At 38.5% G+C, this 17,197-nt stretch overlaps 1 protein-coding gene and 1 long non-coding RNA gene across 2 annotated transcripts in view; one reads left to right on the forward strand and one right to left on the reverse strand.

Moving 5' to 3' along the window:
- LOC120402231 overlaps positions 1-6,319 on the forward strand; it is a 30,834-nt gene extending 24,515 nt beyond the window's left edge. Inside the window, exon 3 of the long non-coding RNA XR_005597073.1 lies at positions 6,189-6,319. This is a non-coding gene — a long non-coding RNA (uncharacterized LOC120402231). The remainder of the gene's footprint in view (positions 1-6,188) is intronic.
- The window catches only part of NKAIN2 (sodium/potassium transporting ATPase interacting 2), a 746,352-nt gene that overhangs the window by 297,730 nt on the left and 431,425 nt on the right, over positions 1-17,197 (reverse strand). The gene's annotated exons all lie outside the window — the stretch shown is intronic.

Raw genomic sequence — 17,197 nt, forward strand, 5'->3', positions numbered from 1 at the left:
AATGTAATGTAGGACTGTGTCAAAAGCCTTACTAAAATCAAGATATACCACAACTATTGTTTCGCCCCATCCACTAGACCAGTAATCCCATCAAAGAAGGAAATTAGGTTGATTTGGCATGGTTTGTTCTTGACAATTCCACACTGGCTTTTCCTTATGATCCAATTATTCTCCAGAGGCTTACACATTAATTGAAAAATATTGGAAAAAATTATTCAACAGGTATTGAAGTTAGGGAATTATAGACTACTCAGCCTGGGTCCTTTTTGTTCCCCTTTTTAAAATAGGCTATATGTTTGCCCTTCTCTAGCCATCTGGGACCTGACCCATTCTCAATGAGTTTTCAAAAATAATTGCTAATGGTTCTGAGATTGTTCAGCTAGTTCCTTAAGTACTCTATGATGAATTTCATCAAGCTCTGATTACATGAATACATTTACTTTATTTAAACATTCTTTAACTTGTTCTTTCCGTATTTTGGCTTTCCCCTTGTTAATATTAATTGTGTTGAGTATCTGGTCACCATTAACCTTTTTAATGAAGACTAAAGCTAAATATGCATTAAACTCTTCAGCCTTTGTGATGTCATCAGTTATTAGCTTGCCTTCCCCACTAGGTAGAGGGCCTACACTTTTTGCTCCTAATGTATTTAAAGAACCTCTTCTTATTGTCTTAATATGTCCCTTGATAGGTGTAATTCATTTTGTGCCTTAGCCTTTCTGATTTTGTCTCTACATGCTTGTGCTATTCTTTTCTATTCTTCCTTAGCAATTTGTTTATGGTTCCACTCTTTGTAGGATTTCTCTTTGAATTTCAGGTAATTAAGCACTCTTGATGAAGCTATATTTTGGCTCCTTACTGTTCTTCCTATCTTTCCTTTGTATCTAGATAGTTTGTGGTTGTGCCTTTAGTATTGTCTCCTTGAGAAACTTACAACTCTCCTGAACTCCTTTATTTTCTTTCCATGGTACCTTACCTACCAGTTCTCTGAGTTTGTTAAAGTGTGATTTTTTGTAGCTTGGCAAAGCTCACAAATCAAATCCATGGAAGAACTGGAAATAGATCTTAAGTTTCCTAAGACCTTTGAGTTATCACAAAGTGCTTCTGCTCTAATACTTTAAAAAAAAACCCTAAAAGGAAAAAAAAACAAACCATTTAAGGTCCTACTTATGTGCAGATGGATCTCTTTGCAACGAATATAGATAAGTGATTTCATGTAGAGGGACCTTGCACAATCATGTTAAATTGCGACATAGGGAAGTTGAGTTTGCATTGAGAGATACCGTTGATTTTTCCACTTCTGCTGTTGCTGATGCATATTTTAGCCATCTCCTGTATAGCTTCACAGCTGGTTTAAGTCTATTTTTTATGCATCATTACTGACTCTTACATTGTCTTCCTAGGTGGCAGATTTACAAGCCTTAAGTAATCTGAAGTATATACATCTAAAGTTCTCATACTCCCTCAGGCAGGAGAGCAATTTAATTCAAGCAGAAAGGGTCATTGGGGAAAGTACAGTGCTTTTGATTAAAGCTACAGATGAAGTGATTTAAAATATATGTTCTTATCATATAGCTTTAAATTATATAAAATATTAAATACAAAATTTAGGAACTGACTGATTTTACACTGAAAGCGCTCACATTACAAGTGCAAATGTATTAGATCTGTTTAGCAATCTCTTCTAAAAATAACTTGCAAAAACCTTTAAAACAATTACATCCTTTTCCTATTTGGTTAAAAATAGTCTTCCTTGCTGTTAATGAACAAATATTTACAACATAAAAAATGATGTTCTGCATCAGTAATTATATTTCTCTCATCCTTTGCTATCATGTAGATGAATAATAGTTTTTGATTACCCTAAATATACATCTGAGTATTCAGCATTTCAAGCACTGGAGTTCTTGATGCAAGAGAAATAGATATATCTATGCAGTCTCTGGAATAAAATCTCCCCTCAGCGCATGTGTGTAACTCCCTGTAAGAACGTGTGTGTGCACTGAATGGAGAATATTAGCACAGAGTCAGAAAACACTTTGTCACAATTTTGTGTATTTGTAATGGAGATAGCTTTCCAACTCAGGGTGAACAAAAAACAATTTCAGTCAACACAGAATGGTCTCAGAGAGTCAGCTCTTAAGACTATGTACCACCACACATTAAGTTTTAGGTCTCTTCCTTCCTTCCTTCTGCCCCTTTGTTCTAGATAGTTTGTATTTTCTACTGTAGCTTGCTCTAAGAAGAAATTCCAGTGCCTCAAACACACTTTTCTGGAAGCAGTTTCAGGATATTTTGGAGTTAAAATCTGAAAGCGAATGCAGGGTAAATGAACTAACAGCTGGTTTAGACTAAAAAAAGTGCAGGAAGAAACTATACTGCTCTGCTAACATATATCACTCCTAACTCACAACAATTGCTCTTCCAGTAATGGTTATCACCTGCCCAGGTTTTAGAGAGGAGGACCCAGTTTTTTGTCCTCTATGTCTGATCTATAAAGTCTCTCTCTCTCTCACTCTCTTTTTTTTTTAAAAAACCTCAAAAGGTTGATGCTTTAACAATTGCTGCTCATATTCTCACCTGGATCATACACTGCTGGGTCTACTAGTGAAGCATGTCTGATTAGTAGCTCCTCTTAGCAGTAAGGAGCGTTCAACTCAACAAGAAGTCAAGAAGGAATAGAGGGAAATAAAAAGCCAGATTCTGAGCTCTTTTGCACTTGAGAAAATCTTGGAACTTGAAATCCACAAACTTAACTGGAGTTAGTCCTGATTCACAAGAGTGCAACAGAGAAGAAAATCTGGCCTCAAATCTCTCCCTGGATAAAGGAGGAGACTTTATCATGATGCCATCAGGAAGAAAGGAGTGTGGACTAATAGAAGAAGTGAGGACACAAGCATTATTTGGTCTTTGTTTGAATGTAAAGTGGAAACCATATTTCAAGTCCTGGATCTCTCTTGTGCAGAGACTTGCCAATTGTATCAGTTTGTACGGTCTCTTGTGTCATATGGTCAGATAGGTACTAGGATAAAATCACAAATCTCATTTTCACTTGTGACCAGAGATAGGTGTTGAACACAGGCCTTGAGAAATGAAAGGTTAGTAGACTATGCCACTGGACCACACCATACACTAGCTTAAACTCTATTGTTATCTCTTTTGATCAAACAGCTAGCCAAAAATTCCAGGTCTTGTGGATAGTTCCAGTTAGGAAGAGAAATTGAAGGTGGAGTTTGGGCTCTCTCATGCAATCTTGTTTACTTACAAAGAATGTACAAAATCCCATATTCTTGGTTTCAGGAGGAACTGAAATATTAGGAGACAGTGTCCTATCTCACAGGCCCAAACTTCTCTCTGTCAGAAACCCTGACCTAAAGGTTTGTAACCTGTTCTTTAAATCTGTTTCGGTACCCAATGACTGGAAGTTAGCTAATGTGACGCCAATATTTAAAAAGGGCTCTAGGGCTGATCCCGGCAATTACAGACCGGTAAGTCTAACGTCGGTACCGGGCAAATTAGTTGAAACAATAGTAAAGAATAAAATTGTCAGACACATAGAAAAACAAACTCTTGAGCAATAGTCAACATGGTTTCTGTAAAGGGAAATCGTGTCTTACTAATCTATTAGAGTTCTTTGAAGGGGTCAACAAACATGAGGACAAGGGGGATCTGGTGGACATAGTGTACTTAGATTTCCAGAAAGCCTTTGACAAGGTCCCTTACCAAAGCCTCTTACATAAATTAAGCTGTCATGGGATAAAAGGGAAGGTCCTTTCATGGATTGAGAACTGGTTAAAGGACAGGGAACAAAGGGTAGGAATTAATGGTAAATTCTCAGAATGGAGAGGGGTAACTAGTGGTGTTCCCCAAGGGTCAGTCCTCGGACCAATCCTATTCAATTTATTCATAAATGATCTGGAGAAAGGGGTAAACAGTGAGGTGGCAAAGTTTTCAGATGACACTAAACTACTCAAGATAGTTAAGACCAAAGCAGATTGTGAAGAACTTCAAAAAGATCTCACAAAACTAAATGATTGGGCAACAAAATGGCAAATGAAATTTAATGTGGATAAATGTAAAGTAATGCACATTGGAAAAAATAACCCCAACTATACATACAACATGATGGGGGCTAATTTAGCTACAACGAGTCAGGAAAAAGATCTTGGTGTCATCGTGGATAGTTCTCTGAAGATGTCCACACAGTGTGCAGAGGCGGTCAAAAAAGCAAACAGGATGTTAGGAATCATTAAAAAGGGGATAGAGAATAAGACTGAGACTATATTATTGCCCTTATATAAATCCCTGGTACGCCCACATCTCGAATACTGTGTACAGATGTGGTCTCCTCACCTCAAAAAAGATATTCTAGCACTAGAAAAGGTTCAGAAAAGGGCAACTAAAATAATTAAGGGTATAGAGAGGGTCCCATACGAGGAAAGATTAAAGAGGCTAGGACTCTTCAGCTTAGAAAAGAGAAGACTAAGGGGGGACATGATAGAGGTATATAAAATCATGAGTGATGTTGAGAAAGTGGATAAGGAAAAGTTATTTACTTATTCCCATAATACAAGAACTAGGGGTCACCAAATGAAATTAATAGGCAGCAGGTTTAAAACAAATAAAAGGAAGTTCTTCTTCACGCAGCACACAGTCAGCTTGTGGAACTCCTTACCTGAGGAGGTTGTGAAGGCTAGGACTATAACAATGTTTAAAAGTATCAGAGGGGTAGCCGTGTTAGTCTGGATCTGTAAAAGCAACAAAGAATCCTGTGGCACCTTATAGACTAACAGACGTTTTGCAGCATGAGCTTTCGTGGGTGAATACCCACTTCTTCGGATGCAATAAGATGCCACAGGATTCTTTGTTGCTTTTAATGTTTAAAAGGGGACTGGATAAATTAATGGTGGCTAAGTCCATAAATGGCTATTAGCCAGGATGGGTAAGAATGGTGTCCCTAGCCTCTGTTCGTCAGAGGATGGAGATGGATGGCAGGAGAGATATCACTTGATCATTGCCTGTTAGGTTCACTCTCTCTTGGGCACCTGGCATTGGCCACTGTCGGTAGACAGATACTGGGCTAGATGGACCTTTGGTCTGACCCGGTACGGCCTTTCTTATGTTCTTATGTCTCTTTTTTGACTTCTCACAGGGCCATACCATACTTTCGGGATGTTGCTTAGCCTTCTTTCTCTGCTTCTGTCTCTCTGCCCCAGTCTCTCTCATTGTGTTTTCTCAGGTTTTGACTGCACTTCAGCTCATCTTACACACACACACACCCTGGTCAAATGATACCCACTGTACACCCCACCCACAGGTTGCTAGTTTCCAGGCAGACTCCATTGTGCCTTGTTTTAAATGAGTCTCCTTAAATGTCTCTCACAGATATCTTAAACGAAAGACATATTCATACCCAGCAGTTTCAACTAGGTTTTAATCCAACCCATAATCATAATTTAATTAAAAGAAATCTAAGCTGCTCAGAATACAAACTCTAGGACCAATTTACCATTGTGTTACTCCAATTTCACACCACAGTGAATCCATTGAATCTACTAGAGTAAAGCTGTGGTGAATCAGGCCTTCTGATTGCTCCTGGGAAACTAATGCAAATATAACCAAATGAATTATATTCCAATCTTAACTATTAGAAATCAAGCATTTCAAACAGTCATACTATATCTTCCTAATATTGTTGCACTAATAGCACATCAACTGCTAGTAGTGAAGTTTTATCCCTTATCGAGAAAAGTGCCAGGAATAAAATTATATATATATATTATTAAAAAGTAAAGTTATTAGGTAAATGTTAATTACCCATCAGAGAAAATATCAAAGACCATAAAGGAAAAGGAAATAAATAAATAATCGGTGATGAGAGATGAATACAACATTAAGAAAGTATGATAATACTGTGATAGAGAAGCAAAGCTAGAGGACAAAGAAAAAAGAAGTGGATAGAAGAAGATCATAGACACAGCAAAGCCAACATGAAAATCTTTAGAAAAAACAAACACATCACAAAGAAACTACACAAGTTCAGTACAAGGACCCTGATCATGAGCTACAAAGTTAGGTAAATCCAGCTGGAATACACCAACAGAAAGTGTGCATAATTAGATAGTGGGTAGAAAGACACTGTGTAAGAAATTCATTACAAATGTCTGTATTCTCTTCCCTCTCTGTAGTCTCTTCAAAGCCTTAGCTGGCAAGATGCAAACAGAATAGGAAGAACTCAGAAGAACTCAGGAGACCACTATAAAGTTCTATAACATCCCATGATATTGTCAGATATGCACAAAGTTAAGACGGAGAGCTGGTCAAAAGTTTTCTGATGGAACGTTTTATCCATCAGGAAAATGCCAATTTGTCAACATTGAAATGTTCCACAGGATTTTAATGAAATTTTGTACTGAGATCATTTTAAATATTTTTTAAAAATTGAAATAAAATTTCAATAAAACTTTTCAATTTTTGTTTATCTAAATGACTTTTCACTACAAAATAAATTTTGTATTACAAGTAATATAAAATAATGTCAAAATCAAAATGAAATATTTGTATTTTGTTGAAAGAAAACATTTCAACAGACAATTTTCTTTTACTTTCATTTAACAAGAATTTTCAAAATTCTTTGTTTTCATCCCAATTCAGAGTGAAAACAAATGTCAAAACCAAAGAATTTCCTGCAAAGTGGAATATCTGGTTCCTGCACAGCTCTAGTATTGCATATTTTAAACTTTGTTAGAGTGAACAATAAATGCCATATGAGAATCCACAGCTTTGCAGGCAAATAGCGAAACCTAGTCTGTGTTCTGTATTTAAGGGCCACAAGCGTGCTTTAGATGAGTTCTCTGAAGAGCCTGATGATAGGACAGTTACTACAGTATATATCAATATAAGCCAAGATGTTTGGAAGATGGAGAAACACTTGAATGATGACAACAACTATTTTACACAAGGATGTCTAAAAAATAGGAGCTGGAAGAATACCTCAAATTAAAGTTAACAGATTACTCCTAGATGCAAGTAAGAAGAAGGCAAGTCATTCAAGATTTGATGTGCAATTAATTTAGCAGAAAGAGAGGTTTCCTACATCTTTTTTTTTTAAACTGTAAATGCCTGCATATTTATGCAGATGAAGAAAGTATTATAGAATACAGATTTTTTCCAGCTCACTGAGATTGGATTGTTGCAATTTTTGTGTGACAATCAACAATTATCAGACATTGCTGCCATTGAAACTGACAGATTTCCACTCAGAAAGGGTATTTGACAGGGATGTGGTTTCTCATCACATTTTAAAAAAACATCTTGCCATGATGCAGAACTGGTCGAAAATTTTCCAACAGAAAAGTTTTCTGTTGGAACACACAGATTTGACAGAACATGTCAACTGTGTCTAAACTTTCAACAGAGACCAGGCAAGTTCCCTGGCTCCCGGCCTGACTGCCTGGTGGGTTGCTGGGGAATGAGGGATCCCCAGGTGACCAGATCCCTGGCTATCAGAAGCTCTGACTCCCTGAGCTACTGGCTCCCCCGCTGGTAGCAACCTTGGATTCCTGGATAGCTGTTATGTTGCTGAGATACCCTGGCTCCGCAGGTGGCAGTCTCCCTGGCTTGTGGGATACCTGGCCTCCTCTTAGCCTAGAAGGCTGTAGCACAGTGCTCTAACTCCATGGGTGCCCCATAATGTAAAGGGAAATCCCATGGGTTGGCTGGGGCATTCATACAGATGTCCAGTGATGTCAACACTCTCTAGGCATCAATCTCTTCTCCCGGCTTACCACATATCCCGTGGATTCCTGTGGCCAGGGGCTTCTTAGTAACACTTCCCTGCCCCACAAAAAGCAGGAAGCATGATAGTGTTTACTGGGAGTCCCCACAGGATAATGCTGGCAGAGTAAGCACTTTCTTATACACAGCAGTCCCCAAGGATGCACAGAGAATTGCTCCACCACCTAGTAGACAACTCCAATATGTAACATTTGGACAGAGGGGCTACTGTAAGCACAGAAGGGATGCTGCTGTGTTGGCTTCAATTCCTTTGCTTTCAACAGTCTTGTGGCTAAAAAGAAGCATGTTTTATGATCATTTTATCTCCTCCAGAACAAAAAGCAGAGAGAAGGATATGACCTTTGGAGAACAGAATGCTAATAAAAAATGAAGAACTGGTGCAGAAAGCGTGGGCAAGCAGGCTGTGGAAGCTGTTCAGCATTGAAGTTGTACATTTATTCTGTCTTGTTATTCCAGTCCTGGTCTTTTCCTACGGTTACTCGTGCCAAACTACAGAGTGACTCTGTGACGTGAACAGATTTCAAATATGAGCTATGGACTGAAACTGCAAATTCATTTTCACTTGTAACTTAACCCATATTTGAACCCGCAGCCTCAGAAGAAAAAAAGGTTGAGTTCATTTAAGCATCATGCTACTGAGCCCCTACTCCTCTCATACTTCTGAAACATGAGATGTGTCAAGTATAAAATTAGAGCTTTTTTGAAACTTCTGCACAAATTATAGGTTTCTCAACAATGACTGTGAAAGATAGATAGAGAGGGAAGACATAAGGAAAATAATCAGGTAGCATAGAGGCGAACTGATGATGAACTTACATCACAGAGCAGACTGGCCTTTTTGTAAGGATGGGTGAACTAGTCTGGATAAAATTAGAAATGGACTTGAATCGAATTACAGATCCAAACAATCCCAAATACTGGGAAACATCTGGATTCAAAAATTGTGGCTCAGATCTAGAGCAAATAAAAAGCAACTTGAACTTTCATTAAAACTGAAATGGATCCCTTTTTTGTGGTTCAGAAAAGTTTGGTTAACTGTGATTCCAACCAGGATAAATAGCAGAGGTGTTGAATAGCAGTTTGCTGCAATGTACCCAGCCAATTTACTCCAGCAGACTCCCCCAAGACAGGGATTCTCCAGTGGCAATCTCAGGATGCTTTCAGTTCACTCTGTTGTGTAAGACCATCTGGCTCATGAGACATTGTAGAGGACATGGAGAGCTGGGAGTAATGAGGGCCATGAAGACCCTATACAGGTTAATTTGTAATCTGTCTATCATGCTCGGTTATCAGAGTACATAGCAAACTCTAATTTATGTAGGAAATTCTAATGTACCCATTATGGTTATGCTTTTTGAGGTTCAGCCATCACCGCTGCTGAGCAAGTCTAAGAAAGAAAGGGCTAAGCACTTGGCATCTACATAATCTGGTATTTGTAGTGCACAACTCTGCACATTCCACTAAATGAGAAAAAATGGGAGTCACTAAATTACAGCCATGTATTTATTATATTTAAATGAAAAAATGTCCATGAAATGACAAACCTGATAATCTGATTTGACTTTGAAAGGTTTTTTTCTGTTTTTAAAAGTATATTTATTGAGATTCTCAAAGTTTATGAGAGAAAAAAAGATTAAAGACAGAGCTAGCACACAGCTTTCCATCATTAGAGCAAATGAAAGCATTTTTTCTCTTTGAAAATACTGTTACCTATTAGTAATAATGGGGAAAGGCTCAACCATATGGGGAAAAATAAAACCTTTTAAAGAATTTCTCTCTAGATAAAAACATTTAGCATTGACTTTAAAAGCCTGCTAATAAAACCTTACTTAACATACATACTGGCTGCCATTTTCTTTAATTGGAATCATGCTTTGTTTCTTCTTCCTTTTTTTTTTTTTTGGGTTGCAAGATGAAATAAATCCTTTTCAAATAAATCAGGTTTCACATTGATAGCATCTCTAGTACAATGTTTTACTTCAAACCTGTTGCATGGTGTTTACTAAAGCTAAAATATTCTCAATAAAACAAAATTCCTTCTAGTGGTTTAACACTGAGTCTCATATGACTGAGGCCCATATGTTGCTTTTGGGACATTATAATTATATTTTAATATAAGGCTGGAACCACAAACTCTGGAAAGAATGATTTCAAAACTAGAACAGAACAGCTCATTAATAGGTGATCTGGGATTACAAAATATTTGGATTATGAGAAACTATCAAAGTGCTATTGCATGTTGGTGATTTTCCTTCTTCCCTGAAGCCAGCACTGATGATAATTTGAAATCAACTTTTTATGATCCCTTAAATTGTATTGGGGTGAGGAAGGTGTGACTGTGCAGTTTTTACTTTTTCTTTTTAACATTTATTAGGAGCTAATGAATTTCTAAATTGTTTGCCCAATATTCCAGAAAATATTCAAAGTCAACAGGCAATTTTGAGCCAAATTGTGATATGCTTACTCACACTGAATAGGGCGTTATACCCACAGCTTCAATGGGATTACACATGGAGTGAGGCACATCACTCCATGTGTGACTCAGAGTATCTGGTCCTTAATTGTCCATGGATAATATGGTTTGTCTGTCTTTTATCATTTTTCTGTACAACTTCATTCAAGAGCATAGTGATTGACCATTTCCTCCAGCTTGTTTTAGTTGGGACACCTGATGCACTGGATGAGGTACATTACATCTTGTGATAGGCATGTGTAGGACCCATGAATCTTGAAGTGTCTATTGTGGGGGGTGTTGATCATCACAACAGCAGAAATATGTCTGCAGGTTTTGCATATGTTCTGGAGAAGAGCTCTGTGAAGATCAAAAGCTTGTCTCTCTTCCACAAACAGAAATTGGTCCAATAAAAGAAAGTACCTTCTCTCTCATATCCTGGGACGAACACAGCTACAACAACAACACCACTGCAAACAACATCACTAGAAGTCAAGTGATAAAATGGCAAAAGTAATAATAAAATAATCCTTTTGAAGCAAATTAGGATACAAGGATGCAGTGCAGTTTAAAAAAACAGTATTGGGTTTCATTTTTGATATTCTCTTTGGTCCAGATTGTGAGTCCTCCTGCATGCCCATGCAGAGGCATCAGGGATGTATGAAGTCCCTTTATGACACAGCATGGTCTATCTGCATCACCAAAGCCTGTGTATGTGGGAAGGAGACAGTAGCTGACACCAGGCTGCTGCTATCCTTCCCATGCAGGTGGATGATGTGTGAGTCAGGGGCAGGAGAAAGATGGAGTCTCCTTCCCAAATGCACCAGCCTGTGTACAGGAGCTGACATAGGGGATGGGGGAGGGGAAGCCAGAATCAGTTTATAAGAACTTGGAGTCCCACGCTGGTTTCTGCCCTGCATGTGGAGCAATGCAGCTATTTGCTGCTCCCTACTTAGGCTGAATTTTAGGATTTCAATCTACGCCTTAAGGGCCATTATTCTGCCCATCTACACATACATTTCCATTATCTTCAAACCTCAGTTCTCAGAAAGAAGGGACACTAAGGGAAGGAAAGGTTCCCACAGCATTCCCTAAACCTAACAACATATAGAAATTAAAGACATACAGTACCAAAACACAACTGACAATTTTCAACTCAAACGAAATTTCAGTGCCAACATATGGCTTCAAGAGCTGGAGAGCTATTAACATGCTAAACTGAAAGCTAGATGCCTTTGAAAGTAAATGCCTACAAAAGATTCTGGACACTGGATGGAGAGATCTGAGCAATTACCAACCAGCAGCTTGTCTCCACCAAAATCAGAAGAAAATGTTCAATATATTTGGGTCATGTACTCTGGATGCCAAAACACAGACTCCAACATGAAGCTGTCAAGTGGAAACCAACTGGTGTGAGGAAATAAGGGTGCCCAAGAGAAACCTTAACAAGAACCCTTAACAAGGAGGGCAGAACAGTTGACCTCAAAACCAGAGAGCAGATGGAAGCAGCAGCTAAAGACAGACGGATGGAAGAGACTGGTTTCCAGCCTGTGTGTCAACATTGGTGAGAAAAGGATGTAATACAAGTAAAGAGGAATCAACTTTAGGTTTCAAGGAAAGAATAGACCTCTACACCCAGCCTCAGAGAATTTTTAAAGCTGAAATCTTCATAAGAAAACCCCACCATTAGGATTTATTTTTTAAATATACTTTAACAGATGAGTATCACAGAGGCAATTTGGATTTCAGTTACATCATCGCATGCAAGCATCCTTGAAAAATGCAGGCATCATATTCAGTCTCTCTTTGAACAGAAACCAAAGATTGCCAGAAAAGTTCTGAATAACTGAAAGCTGGGATAATGTAGAAGCCAGTTATGTTGATTTGCTTTAATGAGAAGATGCAGAGAATAAGTACTTCAGTCATGACCTAAGCCTTTTTCTGCCTGAAAGTGTAACATACACATTTCCAACAATTTGTAAGCATAGCAGATCAAAGTCTATTTCCTCTGGGCACACAGGTGGCTCTGTGAATATTGCTATTCTGTTAGATGGATAATGACAAATGTATTGTATATGAAATCCCAGCAGATTGAGGATTCTTTTGTTTCATTCTGAAAGGGCTATAAATAAGTAGTGTGGCACAAACAGACTGCTGAATGAAACACACACACACAATCAGAGAAACCTTTGTGGTTTACAAATGGCCAATTTCAAAGGGATCCAAGCAGACAGAGTGGGAGCATTTCTCAGCAAATAGAAGGACTTTACTGCATTCCACAAGCATTTCTGGGAAGAAGCTTCTATCAAATATTCATGGTAGCCTCTTGTCTATACAAGTCTGGTTGATAGAGTAATAGAGTTGACTGACTGGGTACCAAAATGCAGCCATTTTCCTTTTCCCTGTCTAGTAAATCTGTGACTGTCAGTGACGGGAGCTGATGGGAAATGATAGCCTTATTGAGCTGCCTCGTGAACTGTAACTCATTTGTTCTGAAGACCCAGAATGACAACCCCTGCATTTCTCCCTTGCAGCAAAATTGAGTATAAATCACTTTATCATTTTTCTCCATGACAGTTTATCAGAATTCTGGAATGTTATATGAAGTCATAGGAGCTGGTGATAGGAAATAAGACTTATACTCAATCTTGTTGTTGAAGAGCACTGCCCCTCACAAGGGCTAAGCATTCCCATAAAAACGGCAATCTGAGTTCCACTATACATACATATACACAGACACACACTATATATGTGTGTCTTGATGACAGAAAGAAAACACTGACAGGGTAGCTTTTACTAGGCTTTAGACAGGAATATTCTAGGCCATGACCCCTGTGAACATACCACTGATGTGTATTCAGCTCTTTGTAAGCTCATCTTTCATTTGTGATTTTGAATGTTAATTTTTCTGTTATTGCCAATTTAAGTTTCATGACAAAAATGTATTAATGTTCGGCATAACCTTATCAGGAAAAGAAACGGCACTAATTGTTGCTGTTCTTGTTATTAAATTGGGAAGTGTTGAGATACTATGGTGATGATGGCCATATAACTTCATGTATAGATAGATCTTTAATCTTTATCTATCTTAGTGTTACACTAAGCTGAAATTATGTAAACTAGGCAATTTTACTTTTGTCTCCACAAAAGGCTTTCTACACATCACCTCAGTCTTGTGTGAATTTCTCTGAGCATTTACAGGCACTATGTAAGCTTGCCACACATCTCTGCCACTATTCCTTCTATTCTAGGCCTTGGCCCCTCCGATAAGGCTGACAACTGTATAAAAATTGAGTAGTTCTATGATATAGAAACAATATCTAGTAGAGACTATGAATTGGATACCACAGTTTTTCTTCTCACACTGAATGCTCTATTAAGTATGGTGATAAAACAAACACAGATAATAAATGGGCCTGAAATTCAAATATGTAAAGAGAATATTAAAATGATTGAACACATTAAGGAGCGAAGATGGAGGGGAGACATGTCAATTGCCTATACTTAGAGGTGTGTTCAGGTTCAAGTTTGTTACCCAAGTTCAACAATGTTGACCCCAAACTCCTCTGTCTCTGCTCCCAGAGTTAGGTCATAGAAGGTGGGCTAGGCTGATCAGATGGGGAAGTGATCAGCCTATGTTTTATCCAGTGCTCCCGGGATGAGTTTCTAGGATTCCCCCCACAAGTGGCTACATAAAAAGACAGCTGAGCAATATCTTCCTGGTCCTCTATGGATGGATGGCCTGCAGTGCAGGTGACATGGCATGGAATGTTGAGATGAGGAAATGATATCTACATAGTGATGCCCCCTCATAATACTGTGATGCCATATCTACCCAATCAATTTTGCTATTGTCTGGGTTCCTTTTTCAAGACTATAAATGCAATACTGTTGACATGGATTACACTTCTGCTTACATAAGTAGATGTGAAAGCTCAGTTCTCATTAGTCCAGGAGACTACAGCATGTATCTTAAACTACAGTAGGAAAAAAATTAGATAAAATACTAGGAAAAATGTTAAAAGTCTAACTAGATACTGCAGCAAAGCTACAAAAGAAAGTTCAAAGGAGATAACTGTAGATCAAATTTAACTCCTGTGACTCATCTATTTAGAAATAATTAAACCCACTATGATACAGAAAGATGGATTAAATGATCTATCAACAACCACAATAATTTGGCTTATCACCTGAAACTAGATTTAAACCAGATCTCCAGAGGCAAAAGCCTGATTCAGTAGGCCACCATTCTAACCTCTCATTAATACATACTATCACATGAAAGACACAGGTTAAAGTGTACTGTACATTTAATGCTCATAACCCGGCGGATGAGCATGTGTCTTGCTTAATCATCCTCAAATGGCTGAATATTGGCACCACCGGCCTGTCCTCCTGGAAGGAATCAGGCTTTTACCCTGGAGTCAGACTTTGGACCCACTGCTACAAACACTAAACACTGACCTGAGAAGCTGAAGTCCCCCCTCCCCACCACTACCCTTTTTTAAACACCATTTAAATTTTATTCCATCCATATTTTTTTTAAAGTATGGTCCATATCATTAGACAATTGATCTTACCTATCCCGTTGACTCTGGTGATGGCATAGACCATGGGGCTAATTTTGCACAGGTTATATATCAGAGAATGGGAAGAATGTGCACATGCTATGAAGAAAAATTTTGCTGATACAAACCTGGGAACGATGCAATTAAAAGAAAAACAGCAATAAATTAAGAATGACTTGGAGATTCCAAAAGCATGGTCCTAAATGGCAACCCCACGAAAATACAGAAAAACTTGATATTAAGACTAGTGATAAACACATGAAAAGGCAATCAACACTTCAGGATAATACACTACAAAACCCTAAATCAGTGTGTCCCAAACTTGGGACGCCGTTTGTGTAGGGAAAGCCCCTGGCAGGCTGGGCCAGTTTGAGTGCCTGCCATGTCCGCAGGTTCGGCCGATCATGGCTCCCACTGGACGCGGTTCGCTGATCCAGGCTAATGGGGACTGCTGGAAGCGGTGCGGGCCGAGGGATGTGCTGGCTTCCGCTTCCCGCCTCCCCCATTGGCCTGGAGCAGCGAACTGAGGCCAGTGGGAGCTGCGATCAGTCGGACCTGTGGATGGGGCAGGTAAACTAACCGGCCCGCCAGGGGCTTTCCCTACACAAGTGGCATCCCAAGTTTGGGAAACACTGCCCTAAATCCAGGAAGGATATTGGAAAGTGGTGGATAAAACTCTTTTTGGTCTACAGGCCAGTCCTTAACAGCACAAGTGTATGGGAAACAAATCAAATCCTAGCAAGAATAAAAACAGAGGCATCAATTATGTTAAAGGGAATTTTTCTAAAACTGTAAGGGACTAATAAAGGTTATAGTTAAAATGCAGTGCGCCGTTCTGATCAATCAGTTATAAAATAATCTATTAGAGACAAGGTGGGCAAGGTAATATCTTTTATTGGACCAACTTTTCTCCAGCAGACATTGGTCCAATAAAAGATATTACCTCACCCACCTTGTTTCTCTAATAACCCGGGATCAACACAGCTACAACACTGCAAACATAAAAAAAGTATGTTATCTTATTATAAAAGTTCTGGAGGGTAAAGGAGTCTAGGTGGCTAGGTGGAATTTCTCCACATAGATAATTGTTACTATATGCAATAAAATGACCAAGTTTAGACTTAGCAGCAATGAAACTAAGCAGTTTAAAAAAAAAAGGTGTGAAATAATATAGTAGGGGACAAGTGTTATCCAAAAGGAACAGATACAAGCTGAAATGGATTTCTCCCATCCTAGCATGATCTGCATTTGTAAAAGATGAAGATGTCTATAGAAAATAATATACCCATGCTAATTTTATATATGAGCATATATACAGTCCTCCAGCATTGGAAAGGTTTGATTTTTATTGAGAGAATATTATTATATTTCCAAAGAGTTCTTCTGCCTTTAACTTATTCCAAATGTGCTGACACTATATATTACCCGTAGGCGTCTTCTTTTTTTTTTAAAGCAAAGAGCAAACATCCAGAAAATATTCAGCCTGAAATTGTCATAAGGTTGCTGCAGTTTTCATGTGGAGAGTTTTAAGGGGTGTTGAAAGGGAAAGGGATTATAGCCAAGTCACTTAAGTGGCATGAATTTTCCATCATGGTTCAGCCATGTTTTAGAAGCTTGTGGGTCTTACTAATACCCTGAGCTTCATGGATTCTTAAGATGGAATATTTTATACAATAACTCTAATTTATACAATTTCCAAACAGTAAGTTCTGAGCTGGCTATGTTTAGAGATGCTAATTGCAGTGCTTTTGTAGAGTAAAATGGTATCAAAATTGCAGGGGGACTGAGATGATGGCTATGACACAGCTGCAAGCAAAAATGTCTGTCTTGAGAAACTTGTGACCATTTTATCTGAAGGTTTTGTTCCTTAGGATGACTAATCATCCCGCCTTGTATTTATTTATGGATTACCACACACACTGGAGGCAGAGGAAGTCTCTCTCTGTCTCTTATACTTTTCCCAACCCCCATCCCTAAAATGAGTCGGAGGAATAATGTTTCTAGTCATAACTTAGCCAGGCTGAATTTGTTCTGATCCCTTCATCTGTATGCTTGATAGAAATATGAACAGTTAGCACAAGTTCACGGCAAGTGAAAAGACACCCATAAGGTCCAACAAAGATATCAGGGTGGGGGAAAAAGGACAGGTGAATGATATCAATGCAGAGTCACCTTTGCAGCTGTAGGTAAACTGTAGGTGCTTTGTGAGCATCACAGGTTGTGATAAATGAAACTGACAATGAAATAACTGAGCCAATGTACTATAATTCTGCGGCAAACAAAAGGCAGGAAGTGTAGGGAAAAATTACAAAATGACCTATGCAAAGAGAAAATGAAATATGTGAAGCAAAGGAAAATCTAAGGAGATTTTGGAAAGCCT

This window comes from Mauremys reevesii, linkage group 3 (genome assembly GCF_016161935.1).
Source record: "Mauremys reevesii isolate NIE-2019 linkage group 3, ASM1616193v1, whole genome shotgun sequence".
Lineage (NCBI taxonomy): Eukaryota > Metazoa > Chordata > Testudines > Geoemydidae > Mauremys > Mauremys reevesii.